Raw genomic sequence first — 21,761 nt, 5'->3', positions numbered from 1 at the left:
AACATCTAATTCCTGCCAGCTGCCTCTGGACAGTTCAAGCAGATGTGCTGTCCCATGAACAGAGAGCTATAGCTGCTTTTTCTGGGTTGGACCCATACTTGGTAGGGAAGCAGAGGATTAATCACTGTCTCAAGGAGCTGGTAAACAAGGCAGTAATTCAATAAATATTATTAAAAAGGTTTTCATAATTTTAAATTTTAACACCTATGGAGAAACATAAATATTTCTCACTCTAATTTAAATTTTAAAATAAATATTAAATCTCAGAATAAGTCAAGACATAGTAATGCAATCTTTCAAACTATATTTTTCCCTTCTCATTATGACAAGTACCCCTTTACCTTACTAAGTTGAGAAATAAAGATTGGCTTGACAAGTACATTAAGCCCTGAGGTTCTGAAATGGGCAAAAAAAATTCATTGCCCTCGGGTAGCTGTCTAATGGGGGTAGCCAACTTGCTGTCAATAGTTGCTTAAGATATCCATATAAAGGGGAAATATCAATTCAATGAAAGGAGAAAAGAGGTGGAAGTGGAACTCAGGGAGGGTCTCAATAAATGGCAAAGAATTTGTAAAAAAAAAAATTTAGTAGCTCTGTATGAAAGACAAGCAGATGGAAGTTGGGGGTTTACTTAGAAGAGTTAGAGGGCTAAAAAGAACCTACTGGACCATCAGACTAAATAATAAGATTTTTTTTTTCTGGGCAAGAAGAAATCTTTCACTTTCTATTAGGAGAAAAAAAAGTTACAGTTCAAAACTGTAATTTTAGAGAGATAAATCAGGATGAATCTGAATTATAGGGAGGGGATACTAGAGAAGGAAAGTCAATTAGGATGATTCAGTGTGAGGCACTGGAAGCTCAATCAGACAAGGGCTGTCTGAGCCTGGGAAGGAAGAAGCAACAACGGGAGGTCACCTCTGGTCATATGTGGGGTTTGGGGGATATAGAAGGTTGGGAGAAGCAGAGGAGGAAAAAGAGGTGGAGGTTAAAATTGATAAACTGATTCTAAAGTTTATATGGAAAGAAAAAGGAAACTGAAAACCATAATAATTCTGAAAAAGAATGAAGTTGGAGAAGCTGCTTGACCTGGTTTACAGATTGAATAAAAAGCTACAGTGTGATATTAAAGGTAAACGTCCAGATCAATGGAACAAAAATAGGCCCCCACACACATATATATTGATTTTTGAAGAGAGTAAAAAGGAAACTTAACTGAGGAAAAGAAGAAAATGATGCTGGAATGATGTATGGCTGCATGTAAAAAGTAAGGCTCACCCCACATCAGACACCCTAGAAAATTTAATTCCAAGTGAATGATAAGCCTACATGTAATAGCTAATATAAAATATTTAGAAGAAAATATAACATAAATTCTTTGTAACCTTGGATTAGGAAAAATTTCTTCCATCCAACACTAAAAGCACAATCCTTAAAGGAAAATTTTAATAAACTGGACTTCATTAAAATTAAAAATGTTTGTTCTTTTAAAGCTTCTATTAAGAGAATAAAAGGGCAAGCCTCATACCTGAAACTTTCTCGAGATTTTCTTGAGAAACTATTAATAAATCATACACCTAATATAGGATGTATATCCAGAATACACAGAAAATATTTAAAGTTAATACAAAGAAGAAAACAAAGTAGTCAATTAAAAAGAACACCAAAAGATTTGAATTATAGGTAGGCATACACAATGGCAAATAAGCACATGAAAGAGATTTAACATTAGTCATTAGAGAAATGCAAAGTAAAAACCAAACTGAAATAGCACCAGACATTCATTACAATGGTTGAAATTAAAATATACTGACCATACAGGCAAGGATGTAGAGCAATTAGAACCAGCACATATTGCTGATGGCAAGGCAAACTGGTGAAGATATTTTGACAAAATTCTTTCCATTTTCTTATAATTAAATGTACATTTTTCCATACAATGCAAATATCCTATTTCTAGGTATTTGCCCAGAGAAAATAAAACATATCTATACAAAATCTTTTAAAAGGGTACTTATAATGGCTTCTTGTGAAATCACTGAACACTAAGGGAAAAAAAATAAAAAAACAAAAACAAACATCCCTGGGATGGGAAATGAATAAATGGTGGCATATTCACTCAATGGAATGTTACAAAGCAATGAAAAATAAGCTTACAGATACACACAACATGGATGAATTTCAAATGTATTAAAAAGAGACAGCCTTCAAGTGTTTCTTTTTCTAATTAGTTCATTTATATGATGTTCTTAAAAAGGCCAAACTCTAACAACAGAAAACAACTCAGTGGTTGCCAGGGGCTAGGGAAGGGGAGAGATGTTGGCCACAAAAGGGCATGTGGAACTTTTCTTGGATGATGGAGGTGTTCTTTATTTTGATTAATTTTTGTATGAGTTGAAAATACAGAACTGGGATGGACATTGTGGTGCATGCCTGTAATCCCAAGATTTAGGGGGCTGAGGCAGGAGAATCATTAGTGTGAGACAAGCCTGGGCAACATAGGGTGAACCTGTTTCAAAAAATAGAAAGGGTTGAGAATGTAGCTCAGTTGTGGAATGCTTCCCTAGCATGTTCAATCCCCAGCACCAAAAAAAAAAAGAGAGAGTATACACACACACACACACACACACACACATACTCTTAATGCTTATACCTAATATAGGATGTATATATATATGCATTAAGAGTGAATTTGCCTCTGAATAAACTATACCTTAATTTAAAAATTGATACATAGAATTTATGACTTTGGATGAAACATACTTTGCTGAATATTAAATTCATGATATAAATCTCTAAGTGACAGCATAGTAGAAGTACAGCTTAAGTCTCAGGAGGACTTGAAAGGAAGTGTAGAAGTTGATAGGTCCAAATGAAAGATGAATGAATTGAAAGCAGCAAGCGTTTCAAAATGAATAGAGTGACAAATGTCTCATTTCACTTGGGCATTGGTCACCTCCTCAAAGATCTTTGACCCAACCAACCAAATATCAACATGCCCATCATCACTCTTTGTCCCCCAGGCTGGTTTACTTTTCATTGTAACATATGCATGGCATCATATTATATATCTATGTATGCGTTATATATCTCATAGTTTTTGGAAACCGTGTTCCTTGGACCTTCACCTAACTTCTCTGCGGTGTGCCCAGCCTGAACAACTGCATGCACCTGGTGCAGAGTATAGCCTCACAGAGTCTTTTGAAAAGTGAACAGATCCTCTCTTTGACTTGGCATATTCTGGGCATGAACTGACAAAGGATTCAGGTCTAGGAATTCAGGACCCATGGGTCCTCTTTATCTTACTTTACAAATAGACATCAACCTTTACCTTGAGTAATAAATGTAGTCATTCACCTATATTTAGTGCTGGTGAAGACTATGATGTTGCTGCCAAATGTTAGAATATACAATGGAGCTTCTGGGAAGAGGCACTGGATAACTCTCGAGGAGGCAAAGGAACAGGCTTCTGGAACCGGTTTGGTGGACCCAGCAGTTAGCCTTAACCCTCTTCTCACTTTTCCATCTGAATACTTTGCATTTAAATGAAGCACAGTTTCAGAAACTTTATTGGAGGCCTCGGAGATTTCTGAAAAGTCATTCCCTTGCTGATAAAGGAAAAAGACATGGCTGGCATTTTTACCTTCCCCCTTTCTTCTGCCTTGAATGCAGTGCACAGAGCTGCAGCAGCCTGTGACAAGAGAAAAAGCACAGCAGTCTCAGTGACGGATGCCAGCAGCAACCTGCCTTCCAATTTCTGATTATCTGAGAGAAATTAAAACTTATTTGTATTAAGTGGACTTTCTCTCATTCTGAGCTGAACACTTTCCGAACTGATTTTACTAATACCAGGTGCAACAGACATGTTAAGAGTACTGAAGCCAAGGAACCACCAAGAGTCAGGCAAATATTCCAGTTATTCCACAGTTGGGCAGGGCAGAAGCTGGCTCTGTCCATTTTTTTTTCCATCCTGCTATTATCTAGATTACAAAAGAACTGAATAGATACTTATAAATATTGATTCAGTCTAGATTATATGCTTTTGAGTAACCAAGAAAGTCTTTCCCTCTTTACAAAGAAAAGGACCTTAAATTTTCGCCTCATTCCAAAAAATATCAGTGTCATTCAGTTATGTCACTTTATTAAAAAAAAAAAAAATTAAAGTACTTTTAAAACGTTAAGTTCAAAAATGACCCAAAGCATTAGGTCACTATTTCAATGAGTTTTGATTGTTTCTTTATTCTCCTCCCAAAAGCATGAGTTGAGAACCACCAAGAAAAGTGTGACCTGAGACATGGCCTCTGGGCCCTTCCTCCAGTTTTCTATTGTGGGACCCTCAGCAGATTGTAGGGTTGCTCTGCCCAAGAGGGTCTGCAGTGAGTGCAGAAGGATGGGAACTTCCATGCCTGGATGGTCAAGTGGGACCAGCTATGTGTCCTGCACAAGATACAGTTTTAGGGGACAGAAGGGAAGGGTGGTCATGGAGGAGCCTTACTCACTGAGATCCTGTGGAAGTCCTCCAAGCTCAGAGTGGGTGGTAGGTCAGGAGGGCTGACATTCTTCCCCTCAAAGACCAGTCTCCCAGACACTCCACTTACCCAAATTATTCATCTATCATTAAAGGCTAATAAAGCAGAAACTTCCTGGGATTCCTTCCCCATGAGTTCCATTTTTGGAAAGAGACAGTTTTCCTATAGACAAGATAATAGTAAGTGGCATGCTCATAGGTGTCTGCATTTCTGGGTTACACTGTGACTCATGCTCTTGTTTTTGACGTGTTTCCCAAGAACCCAGATGAAGGTTTCCTTCCCTCTCAAGAGCGCCCCCTTCCTAGCCTCCTCGGATGGCCTTTGTTTTGGACCTTGCTGTCTGTTTTATACATCTTTTTCTTCCCACTTTCCCCGCCCACTCTTTCATTTTATCCAATATTTTATTCTCAATAAGACAATTTCAAATATTAGTGTAAAAACAATTCTGTGTAACACTAATTCCATCCCTCAAATGTCTCTTCCCAGAACACACATCTCTCCAGCTATATAGGGCCATTTGTATTTTTTTAAAAAGGCCTTTGCTTAATGTAAATAAACCCTTACTCTTTGGGAGAGTTCTGGGGCATAAGATGGTAAAGAAGGTGGCTGGGAGGATCAGTGGTGAGTACTTGCTTTGCAATCAGGAGGCCCTCGGTTCACCTCAGCACCACAAAATAAAAGTTATTATTATTTTTTTAAGGGCACTCAGGGTCTAAAGGATTCTGAGTTTCTTGAAGAAGCTAGAACTCTTCTGGTGGGCTGGAGCCCTGTTTCAAATAGGCCTTGTACAGGAAAGAGATCTCCTGACAACACTGAGAATTCCTTTCACATACAGATATTGAATCAAAGTATCGTAACTTAGCACAAAATGAAAAGGACTATTGTGCGTGCTCAGATGCAGGTTTCTTTCTTTATCCATTATTGAAGACTATAATACTTGATAACACATAGCAATTCATGCAAAGGCAAGAAATTCTTTGGGCTAAGAATAAATTCTACTCCCTTTCCAAGGCATTTAGTGCCTTTTAAGAATTTTGGGCCTAGATTGGGATAAAAAATGCAAAGGATAATCAAGATCACTGAAACTACTAGCCCAAAATAAAGCTTAAAATAATTTATCAGATGCTAATTCTGCCAAGCACTTAGTCTTTCCCATTGATTATTTAACTTACTCCTTCATTAATCATGTTAAGCTAAATTATGCTGAGGTAACAAACAACTGGATATTCTCAGTGAGTTGAAACCATCATGTTTTGGTGTTTATTTTCCATCAAGTCACATGTCCATCAGGGTTACTAAGTGACCACAGCTCATTGTAGCCTCCAAGAGACGCAGGTTGATGGAAGCTCCATCTCAACACAGGCTGCTAGAATACCAGAGTCAGAAGACAGAGAGAGACAGAGAGAGTGAGAAAATACCCTGACCCTCACATCTGCTTCTGCTCTTCCATATGTCAACAGCCCTTAGTTTATTGTAGCTGCTTGATTTTTCGAGCCTCCTGGACAGACTGGTTTGGACTTGGAATGTCCCACAAAGGCTTATAAGTTGAAGGCTTGGTCCCCAATGCAGCAATGTTTAGAATAGGGTTCTTGGGAAGTGATTAAGAATCTGATTGCATAATTTGGACATGTATATGCCCAGGAAGGGTAGGAATCTTTTGTTCCTGGCTTCTTCCTCCCCATCCCTCTGCTTCCTGGATGCCATGAGGTGAGCAGCATTGCTCTGTTGCACCCTCCATCATGATGTCCTTCCTTCCCCACAGCAGGGCCACAAGCAAAGAACTTAACTGATTGTGGACTAAATCCTCTGAGACCATGAACCAAAGTAAATCTTTCCTTCTCTAAGTTATGTTTTCAGGTATTTTGTCATAGCAAAGACAATCTAACACAACAGGAAACATGAGGGTCTGAGCTGATTAGATCCTTGGGAAGAAGATTCCTCAGACATTTACACCTGTATATTAATAAGAAATAAGAAATAAACTCCCACAGGCCTATTTTTTTAATTATATGAATCATCAGGCAAAATATTGCTTTGATATTTTTATTACATAGTAGTTATAGTTGGCCCTCTATATTCATGGGTTCTACATCCTTGCGTTCTACCAAATGAACAAGAAAAAATAAATTTTAAAAATATCTGTACCAAACATGTAAATTAAATTTTTTCTTGTCTTTATTCCCTAAAGAATATAGTATGACAACTTTTACATAAAATTTACATTGTATTAGGTATTATAAGTAATCTAGAGATGAGATATATCACCTGGGAGGATGGGGGAGGTTATATGCAAACACTATACCATTTTTATAAAGGACTTGATGATGTGGAGGGAGGATTCAGTACAGAGATGACAGTACTTTTCCTACCAAATTATAAAAATTTGGACCTAATTTACCCAAATGTTAGTTGTGTTGTTTTTTTTTCAAGAGTCTAAAGCTTAAACAACAATTTAAATGTTAATTCAAATTCTTGGTACTACAGATACTTCATTTGTTTATTCAACAGATATTAATTGTTCTATAGACTTGAAGCCAAGTGGGTTTTCAGAGGATCTGTAGCAGCTGTGGTCAGGTGTGCTATGGGGATTCAAATAGAGTCTCAGAATGTAATTGTCTCGGTTTCTAATACACCCTATTTGTATTAATGTCGAAGTCTTCATGTGATCAAAGAAAAAAAAATCGCAAGAAGATATTCACATTGAGGTTAGTGTAGTACATTTGTGGCCTTTCTATCTGGTGAAGTAACTAGAAAGCTGAGTCAGACCGTACTACCAACACAGTTCCACACTTCAAGGCCCTGACTCCCAGGAGAACGATTAGGCAGTGGGAAATCACTAAAAATGTATGATCTGCTAATACATATGACCCATGGTGGGGACGATGAAATACTCCAGACCATTGAGTAATCCTTCCTTGTCAGTGTAGAAATGGCTAATGAGTCATTCAGAATGTCCCGGATGTGGATGCTAAAGTGGGAAATACCTATGAGACAGTAACCTAGAGTCTACTGAGTCACTTTCTTATCTGGTCTCTACCTAAAGGAGCAAATGTCATATGCTTTCACCTGTGATGATGGTGACATCATTTTCCCAAAGATGGGAAAATGCAGCTCAGGCAATTGAGACAATTGAGGATCCCAGAAGGACAAGAATCTTTTGGTAGCACCTTGTTCTAACTTAGGACAATGATCCAGAGTTGACCTTTCTCCATTTCTGCAAGAGCTGGTTTTCAGGACCCAGCTCCAGCTTCTCATTATAAACCTTTCTCACTCTGTGACTGCTCCCAGCAGGCCTGGATGGCCACTGTCCACCCTCACTAACCTATAGTTTTCATCCTCTGCCTTAACTTATATTTACAGCCATCTTCTTCTTCACTTAGCTATTTCTACTTATTTTTTCAGATTCAGCTCACATATCAATTTCTTTAGGATATATTTCCTGTCCAACTACAAATAGCTCCTCTCCAACTTGTACTACATGTTCCTTATTTAGGATTCTATAACATTTCCACAAGGAAAGTTCCCACTGAACATTTTTGTTTGCATACCTGTTTCTACCATCAGACTATGAGCTCTGATCTTAGCCTTCTTAAAATCCCAAGTATGTAGAAATTTGCTAGTAATCTAAAAAAAAATGATTATCAAACTTCATACAGAGTAGAAACCAATAGAATCACATCCACAGATCCATGATTTCTAAGAGAGCTTCCCACTTCTGCCACTTTGACCACAAGGAGTACAAGCCAGGCCCTCCCCTCAGGTCAAATGCCTGCTTGTCTTCCACATTACCTGACAGTTCATTGATGACTCTCAGTCCACAACTATTCATACTGTCATAGTCCCAGCCTCATTTCCCATCCTATTCAGTTTTTCCATGTAGGAGGCTTCCTACGCTCTTGTCCTGCCAGCCCCTCGATAGGTCCAGAAATCACACAGGGAACAACCTCCATTCCTGTTCTAGATCCCTGTTAATGCCTTCCAAAGGTTAAAAAACAAAAACTTCAACATTTATATGTAGCTTATAATGTTTTATTATTTTTTTGTTTTCATAGCCAAATATTAAGTAAAAAGACTACCATGGGTAATCCAAGATAGCATCCACGTAGCTCTTGGTACAACAGCTAGAGAAGATGAATACAGAAATATGATTGTATGACAATATTTCAACTGTATTTGCAAGACTGTCTTCCCAGCTGGACTGCTGGAAGGAAACCAGATTTTGTTTCTGAGGAATAGGCAGATTTTCCAAAAAGATACCATCAAGAGATGGCTATTGGGAGGAAGAAAGGTGGCCCCTTCTGAGCAAGTGCAACCCTACCTTTGTCCTCCTTGGGATTTTAACTGTTCCTTTTTTTTTTTTTTAATCTGCTGGTAGTGCTTCTAAGGGAGGTAGTGTAGAGGAAGAGAAAAGTTGGAACGAATCTGAGTGAGAGGTTCTTGGTTGTTCAGTACCTGCTCAGGAGCCCTCATTTCCCCATAATGTGTCTCACTCTTCAAGTCTAATTAAGCATCTCCAGAAATTCAAAGCTTTGCCTTCTCTTCCTACCTGTGTTACTTTAAATTGCATGCTCATTGGTGACTGCATTTCTGGGTTACACTGTGACTCATTCTCAGTGGAATTAGAGATTTCAGATCTTGATTTCTGATATTACCAACCCAACCTAAGCAAATTAATGAGGCTTTGATCGGAGATCAGGTATTGTGAATGCCACAAGCCACACAAGTCTCAATAACAATACAGTCCAGTTTCTTTGTCTCATTCCTTGAGAACTTTGGCTGAATCAGTGAATCTTTTCTCTAAGACTTCATTTCCTGTCTTGGAAAGTAATAGATAGTTGCTCCTTCCTGTGGTTTGAGATATTCATCTTCAACTCCACACAAATAACAGTATTCATAAAAACAAACCATGAAATGTGAGGGGTAAGAAAGCTTTGTGACCTCAGGATGGATGACGTAGCTGTGTCTTTTGTGACATTTATGATTACTCTTATGTGAAAGCTGTGTATTGCTCTGGTGTTGAAAATGTGTAATTGGCATTGAGCTTATGCTCAGTCCTCAGAGATAAAGTTGTGAATCTAACCCAGCCTCGGAAACCCAGTTCAAATTTTGGATCGGAAGGAAGATGAAGATTTGTTCCACACATAAAAATTGAAAGCAGAGTAAATGAGGCAACTTCACAGTCCCTGACTCCAAATGTGGTCAGAAATCCACTGTAGAGAGTAGGGCATGTCTGTGTCAGTCAAGCACAGCTGTATTCAGACCCCAGCTGAACCACTTATGAGCCAGGTAACCAAGTGAGTAACTTCTATGACCTTCCTTTCCTTTCCTGTGAGATGGAGGACAGTGATACCTTATCGGTTAGGTTCTAAGTAAGCCACATGGAAAGTATCTCAAAGGAGGCTTGGCCCATGACAGTCAATCAACATTTATTGCCACTTAATGTACATTATAAGCTAAGTAAGTGAGTTGCTGGATTAATGTGATTCGCTCACATCATTTGGTTTACATTTACTCTATAGTTGTTAAAGATATTAGGTTTTTTTGTCTCCAATTTTCCAGGACTTTACTGAAAAGAATCATTAGTCAGTATGGGGTGGAGGGTCATCCAATGTTTAATCCTTGGATATGCTTAAATCATGTCTTCCATTCCAGATATGCCTGGCACATCCAGATTCAACCAGAGTAACTAAATGTCCTTTATTCTTGAGGTAATTGTCATTTTAAATGACCTTTTCTGTGATCCTTATACGTAGTCTTATACTTGACATCAACCATCTAACAGATGTTTATTAAAAACCTTCCTTGGACCAGATAGATGCCAAGCTTATAGAGTTTGCCCACACTCATGGGCATCCTTCTGTTTCTGGAAGAATGGTTCATAATGCAAAATCCCAGGTATCAGTCCTATGGCAGCACAAGCCTTACCAAGGGAACCCTGCAATTCATCTCTATCAATCCCAGCTTGCAATTCTCTGAGTCTGCAGAGAGCTGACGTCACTGTGTGAATTAATTAACTTGAGGTTGAAAGGCAATCAGTCATGAGTCAGCAACCATGTAACTGGTTGAGAACACCTTAGTCATTGAAAAATTCTAAATTCAACTGCTTTTTCAAGCCAGCATTTAAGCATCTGACTGTAATTTTGCTTCACATAACCACTAGGGGGCATTTAGTTCCCAACTATATTCTGCAATAGATTTAAGAATGGTGTTGGGACATGGTCAGTACGGGGAGGGAGGGTTGTAAGTAGAGTGTCTGTTAGGTTCAGGTGACAGTTCAGGGGACTGGTACTGAAAGTAGTTTAACAGGATAAACTTAAGCATTATTATGAAAAGGTAGTTATTGGTCATTCCTCAAACTTATGCATAATCCATAAAACTAAGAAAGAAAATGACACTTGTTTTTAATAGCAGTATTGGGAATTAAACCCAGGACTTTGCAAATACTAGATAAGCACTGTATCTCTGAGTTACAACTCCAGCCTTGATTACCCCATTTTTAAATATATTTATTATACCTTTATTTTATTTATTTATTTTTTTATGTGGTGCTGAGGATTAAACCCAGAGCCTCGCACATTCTAGGCAAGAGCTCTACCACTGAGCCACAACACCAGCCCCCTTAATTAACCCATTTTTATTGCATGTCTACTATGCATCACACTGAACTAAGCATCTTCATCTTCATCATCTTATCTACCCATCACAACTATCCTGAGAAGAGTTTTATTTTTTTCTTAATAAATGAGAAAGCAGAGGTGAGGTGGGCTATAGTGCTATGTCACACTTGTAGCATATACCCAAGACTGAGTAGAGTCTGGCTCAACCACACCTCTCATCAGGGTGTGGGGACCCTGCTCCTCTGAACTTGTTTCCTCAATTCTTATTACCATCACTCTTAAATCCGTGTGTGTGTGTGTGTGTGTGTGTGTGTACGCATGTATGCACAAGAATGTTGTGAATAAATGAGCAGGCAGCTAAATGCTTAGTGATCCTTGTATATTTGATGCAGCAGGATTTAAACTTGACTGAGTGTAACTTACACATGCTACATGTTTTATTCTTCCTTGTAGCACCAATACCTAGGCTGCATTTGGCACATAGAAGATAAGTAATAGATAATCCATGAAATAATTAACTAATAAGTAAATATAGCTCTTAGAAAGACTCCAGAAAGCAATAGTAGGGAATTTGCTCCATCTGGAAGATTCCTGAAGCTAATGACATAAGACCAACTTCCAACAGAATGCTTAAGGGAGAGGAGAGATACCTGTTTTTGTGAAGCAAGATTTGCCCAGCCTGTCCCAAGACAATAGTCAATCTTCAGAAGAGATCTCAACTTGTTCATAGAATTCTTTGGACCTACCAACCCAAAGCACACTTACCTCAAGCTCCTAAGATAATAACGATCCACTCCAAGCCAGTCCTGACCTTCAGCCCTCTTGAGAGCTGACATCCAATTTACAAGCATATCAAACTAAGGTAGTTTTGTCCTCAGCGGTTATCACTATATACTCCCCATGGAGCAGATCTGAAGCCTGCCTTGAAGACACTTGACACTTCAGGATTGTGCTATATAAAGATGAAGAAAGTAGCCAATTATTTTAGACAAAAACTTGACTTGGGGCAATTTGAGCTTTGATGACAGTACCATACTTGCCAACTGGCCATGTGAAAAGCCAACTATTCACCTCCTCAAGAAATGGTATTCTGGATTCTAATTATACTTACCCAGGAAGGTAAATGTGTGAAGAAAGAGCAGGAAGGTGACACACACTACAAAATAGCTCATGTTCTCTTGCTTAATCTCTTTCTCTTTCCATTTTCATCCTAAAGCTCATTGCAATGTAATTGTAGTGGAAACACATTCTGTATCAGAAGTAGACAATATGGAAAGTTGATACCCACCTACTGGAACAGTGGAGGAAATTCTATAAAGTGTAGAGTAGGCAAGAGGTTCTGAGGGCAGGGAAGATGATTTTTGTGTACTACACCTGAGGCCAGAGTCTCCCTAGGGAAACAGTAGGGGAGAGGCTGGCCCCAGGGATTCCACCAAGCTGAGTTCAGCAGCTGAGATTGGAGCAGTCTCCAGCAAGCAGATTCCTGTTCACTGGATGCTGTAGATGTCACAGAGGGGGACTGTGGCCAGTGCCTTCTCACAGCTTACAGGACGTGGACAGCTGTCCAGTAACACTTGGGCAGGACCATGGACAGTGCTGGTAAGGACAGAGTTTCCTCAGGGAAAACAACCATGGATCTTCTACCTCCCTGACACCTCCCCCCTCCCCATCTTTGGCTGCTTCTAGGCATTGCTGTCCCTCGACTCACCACGCACACCTGGGTTTCTGGCCTGTCCAAAAAAATCACAGGCAATAGAACTTTTCCCTTCCTTCTTTGTCCAAGGCTAAAAGAATTCAACAGAGACCAAAGCAGTACTGGATAAGTGTAGGAATAAATCACTACTCCCTACCACCACCCAGGCAGAGAAAATTTGCTGGACATGATACAGTGTTCCCTAATTTGCAAAAAAGAAATTGCTTAAGGCATCAATGTGCTTCTCCCTATGAAACTGATTTCCTGAAAGAAATGGGAACAAAATCTTGGACAATGTCTCATTTGTGTTCTCAGCAGGGCTTGAAACCACATTGCAATATGAAAGGGGGCATGCTTATGTTCAGAAAATATTGTTTTAACATGAAAATCCCATTATTTCAAGGAATTGAGAATGAACAGATGACTTGGTTGTTAAAATGTGAGAATACTCAAGAAATTCTCATAAAATTCACAGTTAACTTAGGAAAGCTAAATCTGATGAGGTGCAGAGGGAAAGAGAGGAGATATGCAGGAAAATCCCATGAGATCCATACAATAAAACTCCACTAGCAAGAAGAGGTCAAAGAAGAAGCAAGAATGAAAACAATAATAGAAGACAATTTATCTAACTTTAAAAATTGATTCTTTTAGGGCTGGAGATGTGGCTCAAGCAGTAGCTCGCTCGCCTGGCATGCGTGCAGCCTGGGTTCGATCCTCAGCACCACATACAAACAAAGATGTTGTATCCGCCGAGAACTAAAAAATAAATATTAAAATTCTCTCTCTCTCTCTCTCTCTCTCTCTCTCTCTCTCTCTCTCTCTCTCTCTCACACACACACACACACACACACAAATTGAGTCTTTTAATATAGAAAGGTCAAGAAGAATCATAATAAAAGACCTAACCTAAATCATCACCTAAATTTTGAGAATATTAAAAGGAAAAACAAATTTATCAAGGAACTAAATAGAAAATTGCTTTCTGTATAGAAAATAAATGTGTGTCTTCTCTATAACTCAGTGTTAGAGATCATGCTGAATATTTATACATTCACATTCATAATGCATATCTACAGAGCTCTAAGAGAAAAATATGTGTTTCAAAATATTAAAAGCTGTGAAGGTATAACAGATGTTTTTCTCTGTACCATGTGAAGATTCAGAACACATTCTATATCTCCTTTAAAAAAATTAAATTAGAATATTCTACTTCAGTTAGGAATAAAACAAAAACTTGAACACAGAATAACTAAATATTTCTTGGTGAGATTTTTATGAAACTTTAATGCAATTGTTAAAATGACTCCTAGAAATATAATTATGTTAAAATTTAATAATCATCTGAATTTAAAAATACAAATTATTTCAATAGACTGTGGGAGGATTGGGAAGAAATAAAAGGTAATTTACAATTTGGGTGGGCTTAAAGCATATATATGAATATTAGTTACCAGGTAGAAAAATGTAACAGTATAAACAAAAGATGCCATTTGTAAGGATTTAACCATACCTACGAATAAAAATTGTGAAGACTGAACATCTACCCAAAACAAATTTTAAAAAGCATTTGGCATTATTTAGACAAGTTGAAAATGTTTCTCCATCTCCTAGCATTTGCATACATGCTAGAGATTTACATTGGTAGCATTTTTTTTTCTAATAGCTCCAAATAAGAAACCACTCAAACATCTGTCAAATACAGGTAATAAATAAATTGGAGTGTGGTCATACAATGGAATACTACATAGTAATAAGTATGAAAACCCTACAACTCTATGCAACAAAATGGATGATTCATACTATCATAAACCAAACAAGCAAGATGCTATAGTTTGGATGTGGTTTGAGTGTAGTGCTCAAAGTTCATGTGCTGAAAATTTTGTTTTCAGTGTAGTGATGTTGAGGTTGTGGAACCTGAAATAGGTGGGAGCTAGTGGAAAGTAATTGTGTCATGTTAGCTTCACCTTTAGAAGGGATTAATGCTGATCTCTCAAATAGAATTAGTCCTTGAGAGAGTAGGTTGTTATAAAAACAGCCTGGCCACTGAATCCCTCTTGCTTCCTGTCTTGTCATGTGATCTCTCTTGCATGTGCCCCACTATCATGCTATCTGACATATTATGATATAGCCAAAAGGCCCTCACCAAAGCTAAGAAAATGCAGGCACCATGATCTCCTATATCCCAAACTGTGAGCTAAATAAACTTCGTTATGTATTACCCAGCATTAGGAAATTTGGTATAGAAATTAAAGTAGACTAAGACAGAAGACCTAAAGAATATACATGACATCAAACTCAAATAAAGTTGACAAGCAGAGAGTACTCTTTCTGGATTGATACACATGGTAACAGTAAAAATTAGACAAAATAAAACTGGATTAGAGGTTATCTCTAGGAAGCATGGGATGAGATTATGATAAGGGATTCACAAGGGTCTTTCTGATTTGGCAATGGGTTTCTTCATGATTTGATGGTAATTTCACAAGAGTTCATTACATTATCACTAGAGATCTATCATGTATCATATCTATCTATAATCATTTATATTATATAATATATGATGTCTGTAATATATAAGATAGATATCTAGTAAACATAATTACCTCTTATTTTTATCTATATAATAGATGCAATATAGATAATATGTATATAATATACAATATAGCTATCTAGTAATAATATATTATATAAATAGATGACAGTAATAATATAGTAAAATCTCCTATGCACTTTTTATGTGGTAAATTTTACAATAAAAATGCCACAAAAATGTATTTGCAAACTGATAAAATAATCAACATTAATATTAAAAAGAGGTTGTATTCTTTATGTGATAATGAATCTTATAAATTCCTCTAAAATAAAAAGAAAATTGGTGGTTCCCAAATATATAACTTATAAAATTAAATAAGTCACTAAGAAGATAATGAAATGTTAATAGTAATTTACATTAATAAAATACTATAAATGTTTGTCACTAAACTGGAAAAAATTAACAAAAGATAGTTCCTCATTGTGAAAATATTTTTAAATAATCATTTTCATGTACTGGCATTGTGGGTAAGAGTTGATTCAGACATGTCTTGAAAGAAATTAATATGTATACAAGATTATTTAAAACCCATTGATTTCTTTGACTTTAATCTTTCAAATCTTTTTACTTTTACTCAGGAATTAGGCTTATATAATGTATGTCCATCATGGTATTACTTATTATTTAAGTAATAACTAAATTCAGTGTCCAAAAATGGGGGATCTATCCAGATACCGGGAAATAGGCAGCTACTACAGTGATCAGGTGAAGATACATGTCACCAGAGTCCAAATGTCAGAGTCAAGCAAACCTGCTTAAATAGAGACCTCTTTTGAACCTAGGTGAACTTTTCAGCTTCAGTTGCCTCGTGTATAAACCCAAGGGTAATAAAACACACGTCTTTCACTGCTAGGAGGATTAAATAAAGGGATATATGTCAAATGCTAGGAAGCTCTTGATTTGGTGTGTTGTGATAAAAAGAGAAAAAGCAAGTTCCAGAACAAAATCTTGCAAAAGACCCTGATTTGTGGGCACAAGAGCAAGAGGAAGAATCTATAGGTGCTGAAAGATTGATTTTGAAATTATATACCCCAGACTCATAAATAGGTATCTTTTAGTTCTTTCTTTTTCTATATCTTCTAATTTTGTAATGGCACATATTCTTTTTTAAGTATAATCATATTTATTGAAAAATTCCATTAATTTAGAATAATAATAAATGTTTAGTAATGATAATTTGGGAGAAATGTTGTAGATTTTTTATTGATTTTTTTTAAATAAATGACAGTGGAATGCATTACAATTCTTATTACATGTATACAGCACAATTTTTGATATCTCTGGTTGTATATAAAGTATGTTGACACCAATTTGTGTCTTCATACGTGTCCTTTGGATGATGATGTCTATCACATTCCATCATCCTTGCTAATCCCCTGCCCCCTCCCTTTTCCTCCTACCCCTCTTCCCTATGTGGAATTCATCTATTCCTCCCATGTTCCCCCTCCCTACCCCACTATGAGTCAGCCTCCTTATAGCAGAGAAAACATTCGGCATTTTTTTGGGGGGGATTGGCTAACTTCACTTAGCATTATCTTCTCCAACTTCATCCATTTACCTGCAAATGCCATGGTTTTATTCTCTTTTATTGCTGATAAAATTCCATTGTGTATATAGGAAAACTGGGAATGGAACCACCATTTGACCCAGTTATCCATCTCCTCTGTCTACACCCAAAGGACTTAAAAACAGCATACTATAGGGACACAGCCACATTGATGTTTATAGCAGCACAATTCACAATAGCTAAACTGTGGAGCCAAACTAGATGCCCTTCAGTGGATGAATGGGTTAAAAGAAAAGTAATGGCACATATTCTGACAAGTTTTTTTATTATTATTATGAGAAAAATCCTTCATAAAATTAATGCACTACCTTCCACAAATCCAAATGTCACAGCAAGTATGACACTCTTCTTTGACATTCCCAGCTCCCAGCCCACTGTCTCATCACTGGGTGCTGTCCCTTAGCCCCTATGGGTTGTTGCTCCAAGCAGACCAGCTGCATAGATCTAAACTCTTGATTTCCTCTTTCATTTTACAACACTGACCCTTGGGCCCCTTTCAGCTTTTAAAGATTCGAGTTTTGCCCTGATGACTTCCTCAGTCCAAGTGCCCAGAATGAGGAAGTAAGATTTCAGTCTTCCTTTGTCAGGATTGGAAAATCAATCATTCTTATCAGTTCCTGATTCCCAGGGGACAGTCCTAGCCCTCAAGTTTGTAACAGACTGAAGCACAGTTGCACTTTCCCAGTTATTATTGGCACAGGGGTGAGAATGGAGCTTTGCCTCCCACATAATTTTAGGCCTGGTCAACTCTGTACATCTTGTCCTCAGGTAACACATCACCCTGCATCACCAAACATGTTTCAACTTCACGCAACTGCAAGGTGTGCAGAGCCTTGTGGATTCAGTTTTTCTTTCACATAAATAAAGAATGGTGGTGTAGGAGATTGCACCTCTTCTCCAGCCAGCTAGAACGTGCTCAATCACTTCCTGGGGGCTCTCAGCAGGGCCAAAGACACATGTGCTGTTCCCATGCAAGGAGACAGCCATCCTGAGACTGGGAGAGGTGAGAGTCGTGGACATTGGTGAACCACTAGAACCATGAGCCTCCTCCTCTTTTCTACGGTTGACATGCCTATGTTCATAGTTCAGTGAGTGAAGTGGTTGGGGAATCTCCAAGGTCCTCATATCCTATGATGAACTCTAAATACCCTAGATCTTTTAAAGCTGAAAGAGAATACTTCATGGTGAGGGATTTCTGTAGACCAGGATATAGTATCTGAAGCCCATACACTGGTACACAAAAAATAAGAGACTATATAATTTACCATCAAAACCAAGGCCACTTTGGGGAAGTGAAATGTCAGTTGAAAAAACTACTTTGGGATAAGACAGTAAAACCAGGTCTGTCCTAGGAAAACCAGGTTGCATCATTACCCTAGCAATGGACCATACTTTGAGAAACACATTCCAAAGGTTTCCAACATGCACAGTTCCTCATAGCCATGCTCACAGTACACAGACAGACACATTTCTGAGAGATATGGAGCTTCCAGAAAACCTAGAATGTTAAGATGCCATGGGGAACAGAGGGAAATACAGAAGAGCTTTTCCCTGGAGAAGTGGCCCAACACTGTCACAGCACTTCCTGGGGCCTTTCAGCACTGCAGCCTGCTTCATAGACTGAGCAAGAGTATTTGGTGGGTCCTCTGTCAGAGCTTCCCTACTATGCCTCCTGCTCATTGGGCCACTTCCAATTTTTCTGAACTATAGATGCCACCAGGACACTATCATTGCCCTTGACAACATACGATATTAAGGCTGTATCAGAGATACGCACACTTTATCTACTACCCTGGTCCTCAACAGTCACATCTGTCTACATCATGGAATCAGTGAGACCTTTCTGCTAGTAGAAACTTCCAACCATCTGCCTTCTGATACTGTTATCCATGTTACTGTATAGTATTTTAAAAGGCCACTCATCCAAATAAAGTAATTTTCTTATGTCCTAATAGAATAGAATGGGCAGGTAAGATATATCAAGGTCCTCTCCTGTTCTATCTGCTTCTGACAACAGTTAGTTTAGTTGTGCAGGAATTTCAAAAGCATTTTTTTCTCTTACAAAAAAAAAAAAAGAAAGCATTTCCTTATTGCAGCCAGAACAGTTCTTATCATAATAATTGGTTTCCATTCCTGAAATTCCTGAAGCTTTCTCAATACCCATGTGAGGACTGTTAGAGCAAATGAATCACCATTGAAGGAGATAACCCATATGCTAAACCAAGGACCAGAGAGCAAGTATGTAGCTTGGGCCCACGCAAAGGAGCTTCCCTTCGAGTGGGAAATGACAGAAACATTCTCTACGTATGGTATCTGCCACCTGTGCCTTCCAAAGTAGCACAGATCTTCCATCCTGTGGTCTTCCCATGCCAGTTATGCATCACCATTCCACAACTGCCACAATGCCTTCCTCCCTAACTTCCATAATACTGTACTCCCAAGGATCTGACTTCCATCCTAGGCTCAGGAACCCATCTGAAAACCTAGGATGGAGAGCCAAAATATCAGCTTGTTAAGTGAGGTACTCATGGAAATGCTCTTCAGCTTCAGCCTGGAATTCTGGCAAGGATAGAAACTGGAGGGATAATTTCAAGAAAATTCCCTATCTCTGAAACCTGGTAGAAAAAGTATACATTCCAACTTTGCATCCAAAGGGAAACACAGTTCTTCTGTGATCAGGAGTTGGGGCCTAAGAGAATTGAACAAACTCCCTTCGTTCCCTAAGCCTGTAAACTTGCCCACTCCTTCAACATATTTTGTTTTCCTAGACTTAATCCATTTCTTGGATCAAAGTATTTTGTTACATTATATAAAATATCACTTTTATTTGGCTATCCCTCCAAATGACTAAGAAAGAAAATCTGTACAATATGGAGACTTTCTTAATTTCAAAGGACTGGGGAAAAATGTATACTGTATTCAAAATTATTTTTACTTTTTGGGAATGGGGAGCTATGTAGCAAGGAGAAAGGAAGATTTGGTTCTATCTGCATTGTTTTAGTTTCTTAAAGGAGAATTTATTCTTATATGTCATTATATAATTTTAAAATTAATTTAATATAGTAAACAGGAAAAAATGCAGCCATGACATTATGTACTCAGGGAGCATATCAGTCAGTGTTCTCCAGAAACCAATAGAATTATATACGTACATAATGATGATTGAACTCATGATTTTTTTTGGCTTTACAATGATGCAAAAGATACATGTATTCAGTAGGAATGGTACTTGAATTTTTATTTTGAGCTTTTCTTGGACTAGCAGTATGGAGTATGTTACACTCTTATGATGCTGAGAATGGAAATTCTGTGCCACAGCTCCCAGTCAGCCATGTAATCAGGAGAGTAATTGATATTCTATAGTGTACAGTATTGCTACAGCATTCATAACTTGCATGAGATAGTCATTGCTCTATTGTAAAATAGATTTTGTGTTATATAATAGATAGATTGTCCTACTGTGGGTTAATCTAAGTGCTCTTAGCACATTTAAGGTTGTCTATGCTAAATTAGGATGTTCAGTAGATTAGATGTATTACATACACTTATAACTTATGAAATTTTCAATTTAGAATGTGCACACTAGGATGTCACCCCACTGTAAGCCAACTCACTGGCCAAGGTCCACCCACATTAGTGAGGGTTATCTGCTTCACTCTGTGTCAAGTGATATCAGATGTTAATTACATCTATAAAAGATCCTTATCACAACACTTAAACTAGGGTTTGACCAAACATCTGAACACCCACAGCCTAATCAGGTTGATACATAAAATTTAACAACTACAGGGAATTTCTTCTGGCTCTTCTTATCTTCTCCTCCAAACAGAAGCTCTGTGGCTTCAGTCTCAGATCTGTACATTCTTACAAGGAACCTGCCCAGACCTTTTGAGCTGATGTCTCTGTTGGGCCATTTGGCTTTGAGTTCAAGTTTCTCCAGCATCCCTGCGGCCACACACTCTTCCCATGAGCTTGTTCTGCATCCTGAGTCTAGCTCATTCTGGTTCCTTGGCCTCTGTTCATTCTGGGCCACAGACATCACACCGATAACAAGATCCATTTGAAGAATCATTTGAAGTATTGGCATTATAAATGAGAGGCATTCATGCTTTTTGTTATTGTTTTACTAATTACACATATTTCAGCAGAACTTTAATATTACAGTCTTATGAAATTCTGCCAAAGGATAGAAAAGAGAACCCATAATCATTCTACCCTAAAATAACCACTCTTAACATTTTAGTATACTTCAGCCTTTTTCCTATGTGTATACTTTTGTAGAGTTGTAATCATACCCAATATATAATTTTATCATGTTTTCCCACTTACCATTATACTATAAGTATTTTTAATCTAGTCAGAGTCTTCAAGGTTGTCACTGTTAATCGTTACACAATAGTTCACTGAATTGAAATGCTTGATTCACTTAACTAACTTGTCATCTATACAATTTCCAATTTCTTCTTATAATAAGTATGCACTACAATCTTTGTGATTGCAGTGTTCTTTTTCACACCTTGAACTTTCTCATGGAGTTAAAATTACTTGGCCAAAGAATAAAACTTCTGTTGTTTGTTTTAGTCTCTTGCTATACATTTCTAAAAATATTTTAAGGCACATTAATTTACTGTGCTGCTTAAATGTGGACCATGTTGTCATTATTCTCTTGAGATTCAAACTTCCACATGTGAGGATAAGGGACCAGAAGGAACATATCCAGCACCAATGCCTGCACTGTGCATTCAGAAAAGTAGCCTGGTCCTTA

The 21,761-nt window shown here is 37.8% G+C and overlaps 1 protein-coding gene across 2 annotated transcripts in view; it reads left to right on the top strand.

The window, feature by feature from the left end:
* Window positions 1-21,761, top strand: part of NPSR1 (neuropeptide S receptor 1) — a gene marked incomplete at both ends in the record, with an annotated part of 186,212 nt that overhangs the window by 8,333 nt on the left and 156,118 nt on the right. The gene's annotated exons all lie outside the window — the stretch shown is intronic.

This window comes from Spermophilus citellus (assembly GCF_964194105.1).
Source record: "Spermophilus citellus genome assembly, chromosome: 3".
NCBI lineage: Eukaryota > Metazoa > Chordata > Mammalia > Rodentia > Sciuridae > Spermophilus > Spermophilus citellus.
This window is presented reverse-complemented; position numbering and strand designations above follow the sequence as displayed.